This window comes from Argiope bruennichi, chromosome X2 (genome assembly GCF_947563725.1).
Source record: "Argiope bruennichi chromosome X2, qqArgBrue1.1, whole genome shotgun sequence".
Classification (NCBI taxonomy): Eukaryota; Metazoa; Arthropoda; class Arachnida; order Araneae; family Araneidae; genus Argiope; species Argiope bruennichi.
In genome coordinates this window covers 14,768,732-14,792,369 of record NC_079163.1, presented here as the reverse complement: position 1 = coordinate 14,792,369, position 23,638 = coordinate 14,768,732, and the positions used below count along the sequence as shown (strand labels likewise).

The 23,638-nt window shown below is 27.9% G+C and overlaps 1 protein-coding gene across 1 annotated transcript in view; it reads right to left on the bottom strand.

The window, feature by feature from the left end:
• Nucleotides 1-17,783, bottom strand: part of LOC129960744 (G-protein coupled receptor 83-like) — a 39,273-nt gene extending 21,490 nt beyond the window's left edge. Inside the window, exons 1-2 of the mRNA XM_056074358.1 lie at nt 17,686-17,783; nt 11,481-11,600 (exon numbers count right to left, since the gene is read on the bottom strand). The gene's annotated coding sequence lies outside the window, so the exon portion shown is untranslated. The remainder of the gene's footprint in view (nt 1-11,480; nt 11,601-17,685) is intronic.
• Nucleotides 17,784-23,638: the final 5,855 nt, after the last annotated feature.

Below are 23,638 nucleotides of genomic sequence, written 5' to 3'. Positions count from 1 at the left end.
ATTTTCATTTAATGATATTGTGTCTAAATTTTTCTGAAGGTGAGCTTTGTTTGGTGGATTTACAATGAAATAGACAATATAAATTAAAAAGAGTTTGGAAAAGATGGAGGGAAATTTTAAGTAGTGAAATATACGAAAATACACATTTTCTCATAGATTACACTAAACGTTGAAATACATGCACAAAAATCGCAGAGATTACAGAAAAGAAATATAATCATGAATCATTTACAAGAATTTCCAACTCAAATGAGTAATAAGAATGTATATTTCAAGGTGCTTACATACATGTTCAGAGAAAAGAAATGAACCTTTTCGAATGGGAACAGGAGCATTGGTTCAGGTAACAAGGTCATCAGGATTTGTATAGGAATGTCCATAGACACTAAAAATACCTTTAGAAAAGAATGCCAAGATATGATTGATCACTAGATACAGGGTTGTCATCAATTCAGGTTCTATTATTGTCATAATTTGAGTGTATTTAACAATTCTCTAGTTTTTATTTAGACAATTATCCTTCGTAGCTAAAATGCTTTCTGTTTTAGATTTTTTATTAATACATTTATTTCTACTCTCCACCCTATAATGATCTGCATGAAGTCTGTTCATGGTCAGATGACTTGTGAATTGCCTCTATCTCAAATGTGCCTCAACAATTTAATTCAGCAATCAATTGCGCAACTCTGAGGAAGAAAATAAACGAAACATCACAACACATTAAGAGGACAAAATGCAGCTAAAGGTTAAATAACACGTGCTGTTCCTGTAAAGTTATTTTATTTTAAATGAATAGGTCCACAATTTCAGTATTCTGAGGCCCATATATCATTCGGAGATAGAACAATTGAGTATAAAAAGTGCGCTTTTATTGGCGGGAAATGGATCCTAATTATCATTGCTATTCTGATTGGGCGACACATTTTATAATGGAAATTTGTTCAATTTGCTATTTCATTTTTGAAATTTACACGTCGTCTATCAAAAACACTATATTTTAATATTGTTGAATTGAAGTCTCTCAATGTATCTATGAAATAGAAAAATATAATCTAAGTAAGCAAATAAAAATGCTGTTCTGTATTTTATTTGTAACGAAAAAAAAAAAAAAAATCTGTTTAAGATGTGTAGTATAAAAAAATCCAATAGTTTCACTATCAAAGCTTTTTTTAATGCAGTTAAGTATTATTGTTATAGAGAAATGAAAGAATTATATAAATATAAAGTAATATTTAAAAATAGCATTGAAAAAGTATCAAATTCGCATTTAAAAATAACCTTGAAAAGATATTGAATCATAAACGCATTAGATTAATTAGCAGGCACAGAGTGACTAGTCTATTCTGCTCATCTAGCTATAAAATTTTTGTACTTAGCAATAGTAATTAAATAATCTTTGAAACAAATTTAAATTTAGAAAAAAAAAAAGAATGTTGAGATATTTTTAAATATGTCAAGGATGCAATTATTTAGATAGAAGTAGAATTAAAGATATGATAAGAAAATGTGTATTGCCTAGTTAGACAAAAGAATAAATATGCATTCCGATTTGTCGATTTGACGGGAGTGTCGCGGAGTGTTTGAACTCAAGGTTCTTAATCTACAGACATTACAGGTGAATAGAGTAATGGCATGGCAATGAGATTACTTAGTAAATGGTAAATATGCATACACAGGGTTTCAGAGAAACTGGAAAGGAAGAGAGTTACCATTATATTACATGAAATATTTCTAAGTAATATAATCACTGGTTGTTTATAAAAAATGCTGGAAGGTGGTTTTTCATAAATCACTTTATGTTATTAACATATATTTTGTTGCAATTTGGACGATAAGTATTGAAATATTTTACCAACTGATAAGTCTGCAGAGAGTTTTATTTTCAAAAATAAATGCTAATATTTAAGTGCTCCATAATGGATATTTGCGAAAAGTTTGTTGCGTATATTCTCTTTATGCATAAAAAATTGTGTTTTTACAAACTTGTAATGTTGCTTCTCAACACGGTTATTCTATCACGGGAAAGACTGATTTACAATCATCTGTAGTGGATGCTGCTCGGGTACCGAGTCAATGACCCAGAGCGTGATGAGAAACTTGGCGACTTTGGCGGCAAAATAGATGATGGTGGAAACTTTGAGAATTTTAACGATCCGTCCATTAAGAACCGAGATACGCCCTGATTGGTCTAGAAGGTTCTCGGCCCGCCTCCCGGGAACTGTAAAAGGCCGGCAGTCTCAAGCTGCAAGTAGTCTTAGTGAACTAGATCGGAATCGTAGACAAGTAACGAGTCTTCGAGAGGATAGCGAAGCAATGGCGGAGTGCCAGCATTGTGTGGAGCCCTAGCTATTGCTGAACTGGGCTTTGTGCCAAGTCCTATTGTCTATTTGGAAGCAGCATCAAGTTGTGTGGGAGTAGCCAATTGTGTGGTAGTGAGTCGGCAGTTGGATACAGCTAAAGCGAGGAGACAGTGAGGACTTCAGCCGTTTGGAGAGACCGTAGATCAAAGCTCCGAGGATCCCCTCTCCTGCTGGATTCTGAGAGCCGCAGTGGCCTGGTGGTAAGGTCTCGGCTTCGGAACCGGAGGGTTTCAGGTTCGAGACCCAATTTCACCAAAGAACTGTCATGTAAGCTGGTCTGGTGTAGGGATTGCAATACCGGGATATCGAATACCGGTATTTAGAACCATTTGTACAATCTTGTAATACCGGTATTCACAAGTTTAAATACCGTTTTTTTGGTATTTACTAGAAATTTTTAAAATTGTCTCCATTATATGTTCAGGAATCGCCAACATAGCAAAATAGTATACGTTTTTGTTTTTATGTCTCCCTAACGGGCGAAATTAATTAGCTAATTAATGACTTAATTAATTGGTTAAATATAAATTAGCGAAACATGGATTATCCCTGAAAGAAGATATTGCATCCATAACGACTGATGGAGCAACAGTTATGAAAAAAGTTGGAAAGTTGATTGGTGCAAATCATAAATTGTGCTATGCTCATGGAATTCAATTAGGAGTAATAGATGTATTATACCAAAAAAATTAAGAACAGAAGAATCCAAATACTGTGGATATAGAAACTTTGGATTCCAACTTTGAAGAGAGTAAGAGTGTGAGTGATATTTACAATGCAGATGATGACAATGTAATTGTTGAAGAAGATATTGCTAATGAGGATGAAATATTAACCCATCAAGAATTGATTCCTATAATTTATAAAGTTCGAAAAATTGTTAAGATATTTAAACGTTCCCCAATAAAAAATGACATATTAGTAAAATATTTAATAACTGAAAATAAAACAGCATATATGTTAATATTAGATTCTAAAACACGTTGGAACAGTTTACTCCTAATGATGGAACGATTTTTGAAACTGAGAAATCCAATCCAAAAAGCAATAATCGATTTAAACCTGTAAATTAATTTTTCAGATAGTGAAATTCTACTTCCAATAAAACTGACTATTAAGGCATTATGTCGGAGAGATTCTAATTTATTAACAGCTAATGCAATAATAAATTTCATGTTGCAGTCACTGAAAGAACAGCGCACATCACTACCTGAAGAATTATATATTACATTGAAAAATTGCACAGAAGAAAGGCATACCGAAATAGAAAATGTCTTGCGGTATTTATATAATTATAATGATTTTAAAAATGAAAAGGAAAAAGAAGAAAAGAGACTACCAATTCAAATCTGATCAAGTTTATAGTAAATTTTATTAAAATTTTTTACCCACAAACCTATCCACATTTAAAAGAATTCGGTACAGTTATCGAAGATTACGATGATACTAATGTCGATAGTGAAAAAGAAATTGTCTCTTGAACAAAAATTAGAATTGGCGATAAATAAAAAAAATTCAACGAACCAAAATACAATACAGAAATCAGCTATACCCAAAACCATCCGACGAGAAATCGATTTATTTGAAGATGAGGGATTTAGAGGTAAATACTTGGAAAAAGTATATCTCGTATTGCTAACAGTACCACCGACTAGCGTAGATGCCGAAAGAGCGTTTTCGACAGCTGGTCATTTTTGCGCAATATTACTTTTCGGGTTCAATGACAGTACAATCAATCCATTATGTTTTTAAGATCACTTTTCAAAAATGTGTAATAGTACCACAGACTGAATAGTGATATTTACACTTTTTTGTAATATAAATAAATAAGATGTTGCTTTACTTTTTTTGTGATTCTTTATATACTGTTATAATTTATATGCTACAAATTAATTTTTGTGATATTTACACTCTAATAAAACTGGCAAATAAAACAAAGAAACACCTGTGTTTTCTTTCTTTTTCTAAAATTTCTAATACCGATATTAAAACCGGTATCACGGTATTAAGATCTAAAAAATACCGAATACCGGTATTGACATTTTGGTCTGATATTGCAATCCCTAGTCTGGGGCACGTTAATCATCCTGACCAAACGTCCTCCGCTGGTGTGGCGTGGTGTGGAGAGGAGGGGAGGGGTGCCAGCTCAGATGTCGTCCTCGTCCTCTGACCGCGGTTCAAAATAACGAAGTCCGTCCGAAAATAGCCCTAGTGTTGCTTTAAAACGGGACGTTTATATAGATAAACTAAACTGTTGGATTCTCTCTGGCTGTGGTCGATTACTACTTGTCGGCTACTGTTTGTTGTAGTGAGCTGCTGTGTGCTGTCCTGTGTGTAAGTCTCGGCTGTATATAGTTGTCGTCTTTGTATTTGTCTCGTTTGTGTACTCGTGTTCTTCGTGTGAATAAACGTAATTGTTGTTTTCTACTGAGGCCTGCTGATTGTGTTTTCACACTATACACCGACTACAAGCGAACCCGGTGATTCGTACCAGTATTTTGTTACATACATAAAACTACTCCTTTTTAATAATTTTCATGCTCTGATCTACGCTTTTGCCATTTATTATTTTCATTAAGAATAAAGTTTTTCCTCTTATTTATTTATACTGTTAATAAAATGTTTCTTCTTTAATGTTTGCTTGTTAGAGGCAGCGTTGCTTTACTGGTATGTTTTTTGTTTACATTAAGTTTTTGCTTTAAAGCGGACTTATTATTTTGAACCGGAGTTACTTGGTAAGGATGATACCTATCTGTCTTCTTTATTTACAGACTTTCACACCATATCAGTGGGAAAACAAATTGCCCAGACAGATTTCCTTTCAGGTTTGTATGTAAAATGGGTCATTTTAGGAATTAAGTTTCGAACCTGCGAATTTCTGACATCAACTCGAGATTTAACCACTATGTTACCTCCACCCCTTGTGGTTTGTTATGGATTCATCGGTTATCATATTCTTATTTATTTTCTTAATTGATATAGAAAAGAGAAAGACCTTTACTAAAAATTAACTGCATTATATTAATTCAGTAATCCTGAACCTGAGGAGCATTTCTTTTTTCTCTTGACTTATAATAGTCTCGCAATCTTGATCTTCAGACTGCTGAAGCATCTGCATTTTTTCCCCAAAAATAAAGTGGTTTTGGGGTTTCTACCCACAAAAACGCAATGATAACTTGTATTCTTAAGGGATTGAATGCACAAAAGAAAACTTTGATTGTAGATGCCTTTTAAGAGGATTTGTAGAAGAAACTGGGTTCAACTTTTCGCTTTAACGAACCGATGCGTTTGGGGTTTCAATACCAATCGTGGTCAACGAAGAAAAGGGTGAAGCTTTTCATACTTATTCGGAAGTTGTGGGCTATCATCATATTTTACTTGAACTGGAGACTAGAACATTTCAGTTATGAAAGAGTTAAGAGTAAATACTTTGGGGATGAGGGGACTAAGAACATAAAAAATAAAGCAAAATATTCGAAAATTAATTTTAAAAAACAATATTAAAAATAAAAATGCAATATCACTACGAAAAATAGGTAAATACATATTAGTCAAAGATATTTTTTTATTAATTATTTAAAATAAAAAAAGAATGATCGAAAAATGTCCTGCTATTAATTTTAAACAGTTATTAATTGATAAGGTTGTGACTTAAAATGAAGTGTAAAGTTGTCATTAACATATTAAAAGACTTAAGAGCTGTACTAAAATTTTAACAAAATCAAATTGTATAAATGAATTTTTGCTATTAGCTAACCCTTTTCCAAATTTGAAGAATTTCTGAACATGCAAAAATACAAATAAATTGAAAATAATTTACTTCACAGCGATTATTATTTCATCATTTATTTTTGTCTTTAATCAAAATAATCGAAAGAAGTTTTTATTATAATGTTACTTCGTTTCAAAAAACTATTTAACCATTTTTTCTTCATTCTGAGAATTTAAAAATATAAAATAGGTTTCAAAAATATTTTTAAATACCTAATTTCAAGCATGTATTGATACCTTTCTTCTTTTCTATTCACGATAAAAACTGCTTTGTTCCTTAACGCTATCAAACACACTTTTTGCAAAAAAATATAAATTTTGCAAATCAAAGAATACAAATAAATTTGGCATAGTGTTTATAGAAAAAAAAAGAGATAAATCCATCACGACATTACGAAAAAAAGAAATGAATAAGTAAAGGAATTGTTAACATAGTAATTGAATATAATGTGAATTTTCTAAAAGAAAAAAAAAGAAAGAATGATACACAGATTTATCTATTTTCTCAGCAAAATCTGTTACGTTTTTTGAAATACTTTATTACGGATTTATTTTATTCCTACTGATACAAACATATTATTTTTTCCGGAATTAGACTATTTTCGATCTGATGTTTATAGAATTTCAGAATTTTATCACGTTTTAAAATTGTAATCTAATATTTACACATAAGAAAAAGATTTACATTTTTGATCCATAGATGGCAGCATGATATATCTATAAATGAAGCCGAAAATGTAGTTTTTAAACTTGGGTTTCTTCGCTTTTATTATACAATTTTAGATGACAAGATGGCAGAAAAGATTATTATACAACAATTTTAGATGGCAGAAAAGATTATTATGCAACAATTTTAGATGACAGACAAGATTATTATGCAATTTTAGATGGCAGATAAGATTTCTGACAACTATTCATTCAATCTGCATGCCATTTAAAAGTTCTACTTTGATGAAACAGTTATTATTAAGACAAACTATTTCTAATAAATTAGATGCACTTACCTCCGAAAGCAATTCTCTAAAGCCAAAGAACATCTTTTTTAAGTTTGAAGAAAAAATTCCTAATTTTATAGAATTATTCAGTATATAAAATATATACATAAATAATGGCGAAAGAAAGTTTGACCTTCGTTTAGATAATTATGATAACAGAATAGTGACTGTAGCGAAATTAGCTGTCTAACATTAAAAAAAAAAAAAAAAAAAACTACATCCGATATTTTTATCAAAAAAGATTATCTCAAACGCTTTCAAAATATAATATAACATTTTTTTGCAATAATTTTCAGATTTTTCAAACATTTTCTACTCATTTGAATATCACTTTTTTTGCGTCATCTAGAATGAATCAATATTAAAAGTAGCGTTTTGCTTATCTCAAAACTTTACTTTTAACAATCTAATAATAGTCATTGCTTTGCAATAAGTCCATGTATGTAATTAATCTATATTAAAAATAGTCTTTTGCTTATCTCAAAACTTTACTTTTAACATTCTAACAGTTAGTAATCATTGCTTTGCAATAAATCCATGTATTATCTAAGTTCATTTAGTCACTCTTTGCCGAAAAATTTTAAATCATACGAATAAATATTATGGGCCAGCCTCTCACGTGCAAATGGATTGATTATAGAGTGGATGTATTGTGTTAAGAAATCGCATGATTCGTAATACGCTATATCGGAAACATTTAACCCTACAGTGCGTCCTATAGCCATTTGGCTACACTTTTTTATTTCCATTTATAAGCTTCGCATGATTGTTTCAAAGAGCAAAAATGAGAGTTTGGAAATCCTTTAAAAAAAATATTTTTTGATAAACATTTGTGGAAAAGACTGATATATGGCAATAACTGAACTAGAATTAAATTTAAACAGGGAACTTGGAAAAATACTCAGATAGTTATTGTATGAATAGCTCTACCGTTAAAAATACAATCAAAATATTTTTATTTTCAAATTATAAAAAAATATTTTGGTAAAAAGAGACTTTTATTTTTATTGCTGATTTATTATAAAGTGATTTGTGTAGCTGGTTTGCTCATTCATGTGTTTAATTTATAATGCAAATATTTGGTACATTTTTTTTTTAATTTCATGAAAAAAAATTTAATATCTTTTAAATAATTTTCCTAAATTATGTGCAACTATTCAAAACACATATATGTTTTTTGGAAGAAAAAAAATAAAAAGTCATACATTGTAGGGTTAAGCAAGCTCAAACATGTCTAATTTGCAATCGCATATTTCTAGTTAGATGTTATTTTACTCTTCATATGTAAACAACAGTTTAACATTATACCTTTAGCCTTATACACAAGTAATAAAAATTTATGAAAATATTAAATTTATCTTATGTGACTGCATTTTACGAGAGTTCCCTGCCCTGAAACACCCATGAAAAGTGGGGAAAAAAAAGAAAACATCTATGTTTGTTATTATGAAATATTTACTTATATGTCTCTTGAAACAGCTGCCGCTCTAAAAGCGAATTAGTAAGAAAATATTTTTAAATCACCCATTTGTAGACATTCTGAAACCTTAGTTGAACAACGCCTTTCTATTCTTTAGAATATTCTACAAAGTTTCTTAAACTTTCGATTCCTTTTTTGCTTCCCCCACCCCTTCAAATTTTTGTTTTGTTTTTATCTCAGATGTAAAAATATATTTCGTGAAACAAGAATTGTAATCTTTAAATAATTATTGTTGTATACAAACAAAACCACTTTTATTTACTTTTACATATTTTGACGAATTTTAAGTAGTTCAGATAAGAATGGTCTTTTAAAATATAAAAGCTTATAGAAATTAATCTTAAGAGAACATAATATCTACTAAAGAAAAAATTTTTCGCTTCGGATTTTTTTGTAATTGCTGCCTATATTTCAAGAAGCCTAGCATTATTAAATTCTAATTTTACTCACATGAGAATGAGTTTGGTTATTATTTTAGTTAGTGAATATCGAAATATTTAACCTTGGATGCTTTTTTCTAATGTTCTTTACCCCATATTTTACCCCATATGTTGCTATCCATAGTTTATAATTTCATGTAAGTTAACGTAATTGTTATGCCAGTAAAAATAATATCTCTTAACCATGATTTTCCGCACTTTCTGATGTAATAAAAGCTATAAATGTTAGAGTCTGATTAATTGAATAAATACGGAAGCATTACGCGACTGTGCAATGTTTGTTTATATAAGATAAGTTAATGTTTTATGAATTCAGAAGCTGTAGCTCAAACAATACGAGTCATTAACTTATATTCTTTTTCCGTTTGCAGATACTATTATTTACTAAAATGATATCCGTGAGTTAGCAAGTGGATTGTTTCTTACTTTCAGAATATATTTAAGTAGGAATATTATTGCAAAATCGTTTTATGTAGCAGATGAAAATATTCGTTAAAAGCATTTATTTTTATAAGAGCATGTGATGATACTTTTTTCTATTGAGGATCACAGTGAATATTATTTAACTACACAATATAAATTGCAGAAATAATAAAAATTGTCATTTTGAATCCCAAATGAAAACTCATCTGTTTCTCATCTTTATTATTGTTACGATACGAACTCGAAATCTATTCATAGATTTATATCAAACGAACCAAAAAACAAGTCAGAATTATCAGACCAATTGCAAATTACATTACTTGCCACACTTTATTTTTGATACAAATGAAGTAATTTGTTGATTTCACTGTTTGTAAATACTGCTTTTTATTCTTACTTGATTTCAGTGTTTAATTAAGTTGCCTATTTTCTTAGAACGCGTATTCGTTTTTTAATTGCCCATTAAATTTATTTCCTGCTAAAATAAAAAAAATTTTTTTTTGTGTGTATTTGTTTATGAAACTGTACACAATTAATCACTTTTCATGAGTATTTTAAAAGAAATTTTTTATAATGACCTCTTTTAACAACTTCGAGAAGAATTGGAAGAAAAGATAAAACGAAATTAAAATACCTTAATCTGCCAGTTTATTTTTTATTTTGAATGTATAATAATTTGAAAAAATTAAGTCAGCGTAAAGTTGAATACATAATTATGTGATTTATAAATGGATGTTTTTTAATGTTAATATATTGAAATTTATTTCAGTTCGCACAATGAAAAATGGATGTTGTATCGTTCAGTTTACGGATTCTGTTAAATATTATTAATTGTTGGGAGTGATATAAAATAGTAATTTGAAAGATGACTTATAGATTGTGCGGGAGAGAAATAATTTATATTATTTCTAGAATAATAGCAAAAAAAATTAATAAAGCAATGAAAAATAATCATTAAATGTAAAAAAATGTTATTTTGCAAGATAATGTGCACAATATAATCAAGAGAGATTTAAAGTAAAAGCAAACTATGCATTATATCATCAATTAACATTTCAGATGTTTTTAGTTAGAATAATTTCGAGATTTCTTCTTGTCACACTCGAGTAATCTATGCTGTGTTGGCCATATTTCATTGCTATTTTCTAGAAATTAAACTTATAAATAAAACTTTATTAAACATTATTTTTTGTAATTTTACATTTTTTTGTGCTTCTATTCGTTATGCGAAACATTTATGGAACATTTTAATGAGTAGTAGTTGGTTGCGTTTGAATCAAAATCAAAGGGAAGCATTTAAATTGAAATAAATATTTAAAAAACTCTTGTAATCATATTCTTTGATCATTTGTTTGTTATCATCAGTTTTGATCATTTTATATATATCTTTTTAAGACTTTCGTCTTTCATTTTTCTTTTAAAATATTTTCACTACTGTAATAACCAATATACATCCAACACACAAGAACTTTTCAGTTTAATTAAAACAATTATTAAATAATTTCGTTTTAGAAAACTTATTTTACTGGCAATAATAAAAGAAACCAAAAAATATTCTTATTCACATAAAAAATATTCTTATTGTTTGAAATTTCTCAAAATTATTGAAATGTTTTTCAGGTTTCCTTAGAATGGGCCTACATTTTGATTAGAATTATTCTGTATGAAGCACGGGATGTTTGAGATCACATTGGCTCATAGAAAAATTATAAATGATTAGCGATGAAATTATAGCGATTAGCGATGATTTTTTTGAAAAGTTACTTATTCCTTATGGCTTTGTTTGTCAAAGAAGCAATTCACAGCATAGTACAAAAGTGTATTTTAATGAATCTTTCCTTCTTCATTTTTTTTGATTAATTTTCTATAGGAAATGAATACAAAGTAGATGGCAAAACTAAAATCTACCCAAAACCTATTGATAAATGGACAATCCTTTATGCAGAAAAATCAGAAAATTTAAACATACTATATTAATTTATCCAAGATCGTTATTTTGTAAAATACTTACATTTTCATTCTGATTTGAATTTCACCGACAGATCTCAAATGTCCAATCATACGGGTGATGTATCTCTTCAAGCTTCGAAACAGAAATTCACACAACTATCTACTACAGGTTTGTTTCCACCTAAGTTACAAAGTAGAATACTATAACTACAGGATAACAGTAAAACAGTCAATATAACAATAAAAATAGATATATACAAATTATTACATTCAATGAGTCATCTTGTTTGTAATCGAATTTAAATTTTCTCTCATTTACTTCGATGTCATCATCATTTTTAAGAGAAAAATAAAAACGATCCTGCTTTTGACATGAAATAAATCTGTCATCGCTTCCTTGACATAAAACAAATCAAGACAAATTCGACACCTCCCACATAAAAATAATGAAACACCGTTAACTTTTCGAAATCATATGTTTTCTTCCCAATTATTAGAATGAAACATAAGAAACAGGTATTAGGATAACAGTGTATCAAATGATTCTTTTTCTCTGTAAACTGACTGAATATGTTTTCGACGTGCTTTTTGCTTCCACTTGATTAACAAGTTGTTCAGTGGTGCATAATGTTTATTACTTTCTATAAATTCGGTTTTCTTATAAAATAATAATAAAAAAATAGAGTCATTTAAAGCACTCTGTTATTAGTGCTCTAAAAAGTAGCTTTTTAAAACTGTTACTTATTTGTTGCTTTATAATTTCTCATTTATAAGTCATTATTCAAAATATTATGAAATCTTGAAACATTTGTTTTAATCAAATTCACTACAAAGTGAAAATTTTTTCCAAAAATTAAAATTTCGTTAAATGAATCGATTATCTAAAAGTTGAATTCTGAACATATTAAAACAGTGCACATGAATTAAGGATATATATATTCACAAAATTTCAGTTCTTTAGCATATCAGGAAACGAATGTGAAAGCAATTACAAAATTATGTCTTTACAAAGATGAAGCAAGCCAGGTTAAATGAAACTGCGTAAAACACTTAATCGTTTCCGTGCAATGGGAACAAAAAGAATGAATAATAATAATAATAATAATAATAAATTTCTGCTCTCTTTCAGTCTTTTCTATAATCCCTAAAATTATCTTTGCATCGTATCATGTAATCAACACATCAACATTCCATTCGAATATTGTTGACAGTTAAACTATTTAAGTCATAATACGAAGTAAGGCGCAAAGTAAAAGAAACCTTTTTAGATTTTGCTGAAACAGCATTTATCTGCTGGCTCCAGTTATAGGCGACAGCAAATTTTGCAGAATTAAAATCGAAGTTGCTAAAAAAACACCTACATAAATAAAATTTATCTTCTTCCAGATTGATTAATAAGCAGCTGATGAAATGTGAATACGTTTATCTGTGATTCTCAAATGATTAAATATTAAGAATATTCTAACTTTAAATACAATTTAAAGTTACAGTATTTTGTTAGATTCTAGAAAAGCAAATAAATTTAATTATTTAATATTAAAACTTCCTTGTTTTGATTGATTTTAAAATAATTATCTATTTATATTCTAAGTAATTTTTTTCTGTATTATGGTTTCACTCTGGTGTCACTGCTTTTACGTTACATTTTAGTTTTGATATAAGCTGATGTTCTTTAAAAATATTTTTCTGGTTTAACGTTTTTGTAGTGTTTATTTTTCAGTTATTTTATTTTTTGTCTTTTATACATTATTTTATTTGGATAAGTTAGATTAACGCTCCGTTTCGTAACTATTCAATTTTGCGATTCTGCTTATAATTCTGGACATGGCTAGACGACAAGAACGACATCCGAGCTAGGGTCCACTCTCCAAACGCCCACATTCTAACAGTGTGAAACATCTAATCTCGACGGTTTTAATATGGAATACACACTCTTCCTTTCTTGAACATCAAAACTTATGTGAAATTTCTCCTAAAGCTGAAACAACCATCACGTTTGCATTTATCTAGCGTTGTGCTATAGCGAGTGCTATTTCTTATATCGTCACTATTATATAAAAATACTATATAACATATTTGCCAATATATTTTTATTGAATGTAAAACACTTGTAAATGTAAGCTACATCTGCTGTATGTTGTCACAAAATATCATATATCGCCAATGCTTACAGATACTTCATCAAAATATCATTTATTTTGTTATATGTGGATTTGGCAAATGACTTTTTGTTATAATAGCGACAATATCATGTATAAAACGGAATAAATATTTTTCAGTTATAATTAACATGACTATCACAAAAAGGACTCAAATATTTTTGAAGTTAATGCAAAACGTTTGATAAGATATATTACATACGTAGTAGAAAATGAATTTGTTTTACAAAAAAGTGCGTTCTGATAAGCGAAGCAGGAATAAAAATTCTTTTTTAAATTTATTCTATTTCTGCCTTTTTTCCGACAGGAAAAACATCTTTCAATATATTTTCAATAAATATGTATTAATATATAATATATAATATATAATATATATATATATATATATATATATATATATATATATATATATATATATATTATAATGTCTCTAAAAATTATCCAAGCATCTGGTGTTTTAGCTGTTCACTTAAACGTTTCAAAAGAGAGTTTAACTATTTTGAAATGAACCTCTCTCTTTCTACATATAAATGCTACAGAACGCTCCAATTTCGATTAGTACAATAGTCTTTCTTATGGACGAAGAAATCTATCTTTACTTATCTTCCATAACTGTTATGATTTTCTTGTGGAAGAAAAAAATCTATCTTTGCTTATCTTCCATAATTGTTATGATTTTCTTATGGAAGAAGAAATCTATCTTTGCTTTTCTTCCCTAACTGTTATGATTTTCTTGTGGAAGAAAAAATCTATCTTTGCTTATCTTCCATAATTGTTACGATTTTCTTATGGAAGAAAAAAATCTATCTTTGTTTATCTTCCATAACTGTTATGATTATTTTGATCTGGAATTTTTTTTCTTGTTGTTTCTGAATTTGAAAAAAAAAATGTAATGCGTTGCTGAATCTGTTAAGAGTTTTAATGATCTTCAATAATATACGGTGGATTTTCTTAAAACATTTAACATTCGTAAATGAATCACAAGATATTTCCCAAATTCCCTTGCTGAGAAATCAAGCTACTAGTAGCCTCAATACCTGTATGTTGTTATCTTATTAAAAATCGTATTTTCATCATTATATTTCATAACAGTTTTGGCAACATTTACATTTACGTCCAACATTAGAAAGACGCAGGATTAGAGTGAATTTGAATTAGGAGAATATGAACTTCGATGTAGCTAAGGTACACTTCAGCATTTCGTTTCCACTTAAATATACGACAAATTATCATATAGCAAACTAAATATATAACAAAACTGAAAACAAAACTATCAAGTTTTATGTAGACAGGAAACCTACATTAAATGCACAACAAAAGTATGAAATGATTAAATGAAATTCTCGACGTACTGACGTCGAATATCTTATGACATCAATGATTATCAAGATAAACGTTTTCAGACATTACACAGATAATGATTCAACATTGTTTTTAGAATTGGCTGAAGGGTATGAGGCTCGTTTACAAGATTTTTGATAGTATAAAATTTTGCGAGCATTGTGAATTTTTAAAAAGAATTAATTTATTTACTTTTGATTTATGGTGAACACAGAAAAATAAGTTCTGTTCACGAAAACGCCGAAGTTGGGCTTTTTAGTGTTGTATTTTTTTGTTTAAGTGAAGTAAAACACAGTACAAATGAATTTATTGAGAAAAATATCGAGTTGACCGAATTACCTTCAGAAGTATGAAAAAGGCGTATTGAGAAACCTTCAAAAATCAAATGAAAACACAAATTATTTAAAAAAAAGAGACAGAACTATTAATTAAGCTTTTCCGTTTATTCAATATTACGACTATCAGTGTAATTTAAGTTAAAATTAAGATTGGCCATATTGTTCTAAGATACTTTATAAGTAAAAAATCAGAATATAAATAATGCATTTTGAGTAAATATATTATAATTTGAATGCATATAATATCGATCAGTAAATGTTTATATTATTGGTGATTTATTTCTTTAGGTTGTAAAACAAGAGAACGCGATTACACAAAAAGAAGAGTAAAAATTTTTAGAGGTTATAAAACATTTTTTGATTCATCAAATAGTCGTTTTAGCATCTTCGTATACTCAAACACAATTATATCAATGAGTAAAGACATTTATGAAACATTTTTTAAAGTTTTGTTTGATCTGTTTTGTTGATCCATCATAATTATTCTGATGAGATATTTATAAATTTTAAAATATATTATGTTCATTATATTTAAATATGCCGCATTTATAAATAAATTTAATAATTTTTATAGTTACTCTAAAGCTGGCGTTGCTTTAATGTAAACTCGGCAATCTCGTTTACTTTGAAGATGTAATGTTGAATAAGGAGTTGCACTTTTTGCAATCAGACGCCACAGCTTGATTCTCTATCTGATTTCTACTAACATCCATAATTGATGACATGTGCATAATTGATTCATAATTGCTGATGTACGCATAATTGATTTATAATTAATGGCGTATGCATAGTTTTTAGCTGGGTGAGCTACTCCGTATCTTAGGTTTTGAGGGCATTTTGCTTTGATTTACATTTTTACACTTGTATTAGAGAACTTCAAAGTAAATGCATGAGATCGAGCATGTAATATAGATTAAAACAGCTAAAACAAATTGAAAAGGTTCTAAAAACTTCTGCTGAATTTAAGAGAAAAATTCTATCTAAAACTTTTAGATTAAAAAAATTAAAAAATCACTCATTTGTAACATGGGAAACGTGGACTAAAACATAACATAATTAGGAAAATGATTCATTTCTAAATATGTTATTCGATGAAAAAAAGTCGAAACTTATCGTGATATAGCTAAAAATTTTGTAGCATCACTATACAAATACAAATATATCTAGAATTTCTATATTTTTTTAGTCTTATGTACGTAAGACAGGAGGCAAGTCTTTCTTTTTCTTTGTATATGAGATATGCTTTTCTCATTTTCATTTTTCCATCGTGCACAATCTCGTGCATTCATTATATAGATAAAAAATTTCGAGTCACTTTTTAGCAAGAGATAAATAATTCTTTTCGTAATGTCTTTTGAAGGCGGTTTAAGTATAAATTTTTTGATATCTGTTCATGGAATATCTTCTCTTTTTTTACAAATAAATTAATCTCTGAACGATATAAAATATTTTAGCACCGTCATTTTTAAGTGTTGATTAAACGTAATTGTTATATAATTACGCTTAATCAACACTTCAAAATGACGATGCTAAAATATTTTATATCGTTCAGAGATTAATTTATTTATGAAAAAAAAGAGAAGATATTCCATGAAAAGATATCAACAAAAACTTTATAATAAGGAATTGTATTTTTGTGGATTTCGGATTCCTTTTATAAATTGCATCTAAGCATATGCATTTACAGTAAATAATTGAACCAATACTAATCCATTGCATAATAGAGCACTTATAATGCAATAAATAATTATGGGCAAATACAGGTTTATAATTTTTTTCAGTAAAGTTTCTCAAAAGCATCTAAACTTCAAATTTGTTTGTTGAAGACGTATAACTGTATCATATTTTTTATACGACAAATTTTGAATGCATTAAAAATTTGGCCTATAAGTTGCTCCGTTGGTACATTCTTATTATCTGAAACAAAGTATCGAATAGCAATCTTTAGCTATTTTAACTGATTCTCCTCTAATGTCTACATAGAGTGTTAATCAAATTGAAGTTGATCCTATTACTAGACTACACTCAAACTGAAATTGCAAATCGATATTTTTTTCATTAACTATTAGTCAAAAGTCCCCGTTGAGAGAAATAAAGAATAAAAGTAAGAATAGAAAAAATAATAAAGATAAAAGACAAAATGAATTATGTAATAAACATCTTAAATTTAAAAGTGCATTTATCATTATATATATATATATATATGTTTGAAAGTACCTTATTATTATTTTAAGCTTGAGATAAATATTGGATCTCAGTAACTTTATAAAAATTTCAGCAGCTTTGCTATGATTTGTTTCTTCAAAATATATGAAATTATTTAAGTCTTTTTATTATATTAGTTATGAAAATATTCTTCAAAAAGTTATAAATTTCCGAGAGAAAAATTAAAATGAAATTAATTAAAATGAATTCATTTTTAGCTTACCTACTGCAAATTGCATTTTATAGTGAGGACTTATGATTTTCTATAACCACAGCAAAACAATCTCTAGCCACAATTTTTCAAAAACTGTTTTGTTTTACCTGGACTCGGGCTAAAAGAAGAGCATCTTTTTGTGAGCTGCGCAGTCATGTACAGACATACTTGCGCATACGCAATTACAAAAGTAGTCTGGTGTGTTTATAGAAGCAGACAGGCGAAGAAAAGAAAAAAATTTCAGGCTTACGCAAAATACCTCTTATATTAAGCTCGAAAAAGAATCAAACATGAAATGGAAACGTTATTCTTTTTTTATTTTTAGTTAAATCCAGATATCTCGCAAGAGTTGTTGTGTTTGTTTTATCTTTGTCACTTAAAAGCTGATTATTATGTTCAAACTTGAAATGTTTTTATTATTATCTGAATTCGAATTTTTAAAGAAGATTAATTAATGATATAAATTTCATGTATAATGTGTAAAACGTAAGAGCCTTACAGAAACTATTAAGTCATTGTGAAAGTCAATAGTTAAGTAATAAAAAATTAAATAGCTGCGATATGTATTTTTTTATAGTGTATAAAACAACTTCTCAGAAGGCAATAAGCTGAAGCTACGAATGAAGATTAAATAATTTAATAATGATTTCAAGCTCAGTAAATTATTTCTACAGGATTTTTTTTCTGGCATCCATTTAAGATCATTAACATATAATAATTGTTCAAACGCATAATAAATTTTTAAGGAAATGAAACAGTCAGATTTTACATTTTTTTTTTCCAAATTCGCCATCCAAGGTCATTTTTTTATTAGTCTGAAGAGCAATATTTTCAAAATAAATCGCAGAATAAATTTATTATTCTCGCTATTTCGAAACAGCATAGAAATTAAATCTTTCAATTATATTGAAGATTTTTAATCCATGTTAATACTTTAAAATTAAATGCAGTAGTGGCCAGTAAAAATGCATCACCAGAGATTTTGTCATATTTTAGACACGATTTTGGCAAAATCAATTAAATGATGGCACAATGGCAAAAATAATAATGCGAGAATGCGTTCTTGTTACGCATCGGTGAAAATTACTTTCTTTTCTACGGTATTATTTGGGCAGTTTAAATCTATAATGTCATACTTATAAAAAAATGCAAATGATACCCAGGTCATTACTATATAATGTCAGCGAAAATGTAGATAATACCTACATATTTGTTCACAAAGAATACAGGTTGATCATAAAATAACTCTACTTGATTGGAGGCATCTACAACTAAAACTAATCAACTAAATGGAGTCAAATTTCATGTACAGTCTATGGAGCAGGTAAGGAGAAACGAGTTGTAAAGGAAATAATAATAAAAAAAATATACCAAAACTTGCCGATGCTACACTTATATAGAAGGAAAGGCAACATATTGAAAACTGAGAATTCTACATGTTGATCTGGAGATCCTAATGTTGGTTAGTAACAGATCGTTTTCTGTAGGTTTCAAATTGTGTGTCTTTCATTTCTGAGTATGTATTTTTCATTACTTGAACATTAATGCAATTTTGCATAATTTATTTGTGTACGTTTATTTTAATTTTTGAACTGTTTTTGTTATGATAGCGCCAAAATCTCTCTTAAAGAAGATTTATGTTGCTATTTTTCTTGTGAAATTTTCTTATTTGCATCTTCAAGAATCTGTGTACCAAATGTGATTTCATTTTATTCATTAGTTTTACTTTTAGAGATTTCGAAACATGGAAAATTATTTTAAAAACCACCCTGTTCTTCATGAAATTTATTTTAATTTTTTATAATAGATATTTTTATCACTTTTAGTATTAATTCTAAGAATGAAATTTGTTTTTGTTTCTCTCACGTGGGGTTTTATCAGCAAATGAATCTATATTTATTGAAAATAATTCAGATCAAAATTTTTTTTTAAATTTTATTATTCCATAAATACTTATTTGGCATCTATATTCTAGCCTTGTAACTATTTTAACGATAAATAAGTTCGTGAAAAAGTTACAACTACTTTTAATATTTATATAATTATTTACTTCTCTTTTCCTCAAAATGTCTTTTTTGCTTTTCTTTTGGTAAAACTTTCTTAGCTTTCAACAGACTTTCCATGGTCTTCATGACAATCTGCTATTGTTCCATATTTCCATTTTTTTAATACGTTTTGTTGAAGTTTTTCATTTTGTTTTCCGGTGAATGAAACTAAATTTTCAGAATATTATCTAAGGTGCGAAGGAGAAAAATGAACCTTTAATTTCACTTTACTTGCTAGTATTATCAAATTTGATAACATTTCTTCTCCAATAAACTTGTAAGTTGAGTCTTTATTTCAAAGAAAGCTGATTATTATCAGTTTGAAATTTTTCTAGGATTCCCTCCCCCCTTTACTTCTATTATGGGAGATAAATTTTCATTCTACATCATTTTCCTGAAATCAGATCCTACAAACACTTTTTTTCCCTTAAATTTTGTTTTTGATAAGTCCTGGAATTACTTAAAGCGTTATTCTAAACATTCTTTTTCTTTTGGTAATGCTTTATGAAATTATTTTATAAGACTTAAATATACATGGTGCAATGGAAGTAAAACTTATAAAAATTAACTAAATTTATCTTTTGAATACTTTTGATTAGGTTTTAATGTGTTCCTATCCCAAAACTGTATGCCCCCTCCCCCCCCCAAAAAAATAAATAAATAAATAAAAAAATAAAAAAGCATACTTTTCCTAGAAAATCCAAAATTCTTTTTTTTATTGCTTTATAACTGCATAGTTATCAAAAATATAGCAGCAGAAATTATCTCGTAAATTAACTCATTTCTGAAAACCACTTATAAACTAAAAGCTATAAGCCCTTATATATACTCAGGGTGTCTCAAAAACCTTGACCGTGGCTTTTATTCCTTAAATATTAATCGTAGACATATGTTGTAAATTACAAAGTTGAGTAAAAAAAGGTGCATATTGTTATGAAATCGATTAAAATTTTCAGTAGATTAAACTTAAAAAAAATACAAAATTTAAATTTTTACAAGAACCCAGTACAAAAAAAAAAAAAAAAAAAAAAAAAAAAATCCAGTGAGTAAAATGTGCCCCATCCTCTAATAAGGTCATGCACAAAATTTCAGAATTTTATCATGAAAATTCTCAAAGATATATTAAAACAAAGTTGGAGAAGGTTAAACTAAAATGCAAATGTTTACAGCTTCAGTGCAGATGACGAGACGCAGGAATGCATCATAAGAAAAATTAAATATGCTTCATATCTTTAGTTTTAAATACAAATTTTAAAATATATGCTTCCTGAAAAATACTTTAAAATTTTATATCATGAATTACAGAATATAACTTAAAAATAGCTTATATAATCTTTCATTAAAGTAATCTTTCCTTATGTAATCTTTCCTTTATGCAATCTTTCCATATGTAATCTTTTCTTTATGTAATTTTTTCTTATGTAATCTTTCCTTTATGTAATTTTTCTTTTAAGTTATTATTTCTATACATTTTTAATACTTTTGAACCAAAAAATAGTAAAATTATTATTTATTTATTCAATCATTACTTTCTATGTTAATTTGTGTACGACCCCTAAAACACGAAGCAGCAAAACAGTCAGCATTTTATGCAGTTTCATTTCATTGAGACTTTTGGTGATAAAATGCTGAAATTTCGTACATGACCTAATTAGAGGATGCGGCATACTTTACTCATTGGAAATTTTTTGTACGGGTTTCATATAAAAATTAAAATTTTGTATTTTTAAAAGTTAATACCCTGAAAACTTTAATTGATTTCATAAAAATTTGCACCTTTTCTTACGCAACTTTGTAATTTACAGTATATGTCTACGATCAATATTTCAGGAATAGCCACCTTGAAGGTTTTTGAGACACCCTGTGTATATATAATAAAAATGAATACTGATTTTGACAGATCTAAAAAACGTGAGATTTATTTTAGTAAAACATTACAAAATGAAATAAAAAATTTAAAAGAAAAATTTGTTATTACAGTAATAGATAAATCAGCAAATAATTTCTTTTTAATTTGTAAATATTTTTATAAAGAACTTTTAATTAATGAATATAACTCTAACGCAACTTATTTATTAAAGAACACCGGGAAAAAGGAATTAGATAAAAGAATGCTAGCTTTCGCACCCCCCCCCCAAAAAAAAAAAATTAAGACTTGCGTCTAAACTATCCTTATCTTTTCCCAAAAGTTAAATTTCATAAAAATCCATTAAAATTCAGATTCGTGACCTGTAGCACTGGCAGTTATAGTTACTATTCGGTTAAACACTTCTTTAAATACTTAAATATTATCCTGGACAAAATAAAAGATGAAGACAGCTTTATTAATTCTAGTAACAAAGAAGTACTGGATTTTATTAAAGATAACAACATTAATAAACTTAATACTTATGATTTCGAAAATTTATACAACCATCTTCCTCATGAAAAATTAATAAAGGTATGCACTTTTATATATGACGAATTTTTAAATGAAAATGTCATTCCTAAAAATAACTGGCTAGAGTTATGTAATTTTAATATTACTGAAATTTACGTTTTTAATGGTATTAATTTTTATAAACAAGTTAAGGGCATTCCGATGGGAACAGCTTTCTCAAGTGCTTTAGCTAATATTTTCCTACATTACTATGAGAAAAAATAATTAAATATAATTTAATAAACGGCTGGAGGTATATTGATGACCTACTTTTGATAAACTTCGACAATACTAATACTGTTACTAATTGCTATCCAAAAAATTTAATTCTAACAGAAACAAATAAAAATCAACTTGAGACTACCTTTCTGGATTTAAAAATCGAAATTGCTAATGATAAAACAATAGTTGGTATCTACGATAAAAGGGGTGAATTCAACTTTAAAATAACAAAACTATGTAACTATCATTCCAATCTAAACTCTAAAATTTTCAAAAATCTAATTTTCTCACAAGTTAACAGGATCAAAAGTTTTTGCAATAACAAAAATTCCTATATTGAAGCATCAAATAACCTAATTTAATTAAAAATGAATTTCCTAGAAATTACTGTTATGTCAACTTTTTAATTAAACAAGGTTTGGTTTGGGATTAATCCTTTACCTAAAATAAAAATAGAACTTTCCTTGCATATTAGATCACTCAATAGATGGCGCTGGGAGCCTACAATTATTTTTTACCTTAAATACGTTAGCTTTGTGTTTTTAAAAAGCGGGAATCACAATCGATGCTTAAAATTTTCTTGCCTGCTGCTGGTATGTACTTTCCTTTTTTTATTAATGGTTTAAGTTTTATTTTATGGTATTTTTGTTTTTATTGTTATTTTTGTTATTGTATTTTTACTTATTAGTGGTTATTTTCTTCTAATTTGTTGTTTTGTATTTTCCTTTCTGTTAAAATGGTATATCTCTTGGGCCTAATTTTAGGGTATTTTAGGGTCACGAGGAATCATTATTAGACTTTCTTGTCTGCAGTCCTTCACAGAAAAAATCCCTTTTTTTGAATCCCTGCCTGAGGTTGATCCTTGAAAAAGTCTTCAGGCCGGATTCTTTTTTTATGTGGTTTAATTTTTATTTCGTTTATTTGATTTTCCTATTAATTTGATTTTAATACTTTTGTCTCAATTCATCTGTGATTTAGAAGTAGCTGTATTTGAGCTCTCTAAATACTATGAAGTTTTTCCTGATCCTTTTTTGGTTTCAGTTTGAATAAGAAATAATTTTTGTTGCGATTCCGAAACTATTTCATTTCGTTTTCGTTTTTCTTACTTTAGATTGGTTATATATATATATATATATATATATATATATATATATATATATATATATATATATATATATATGTAACGATATTTTAAACTTTTAATTTCAATTTAATTATTTTCCAAGATTTTATCTTAATTTAGTCCATAGTAACTTAATTCTAAAAATATTCCCTT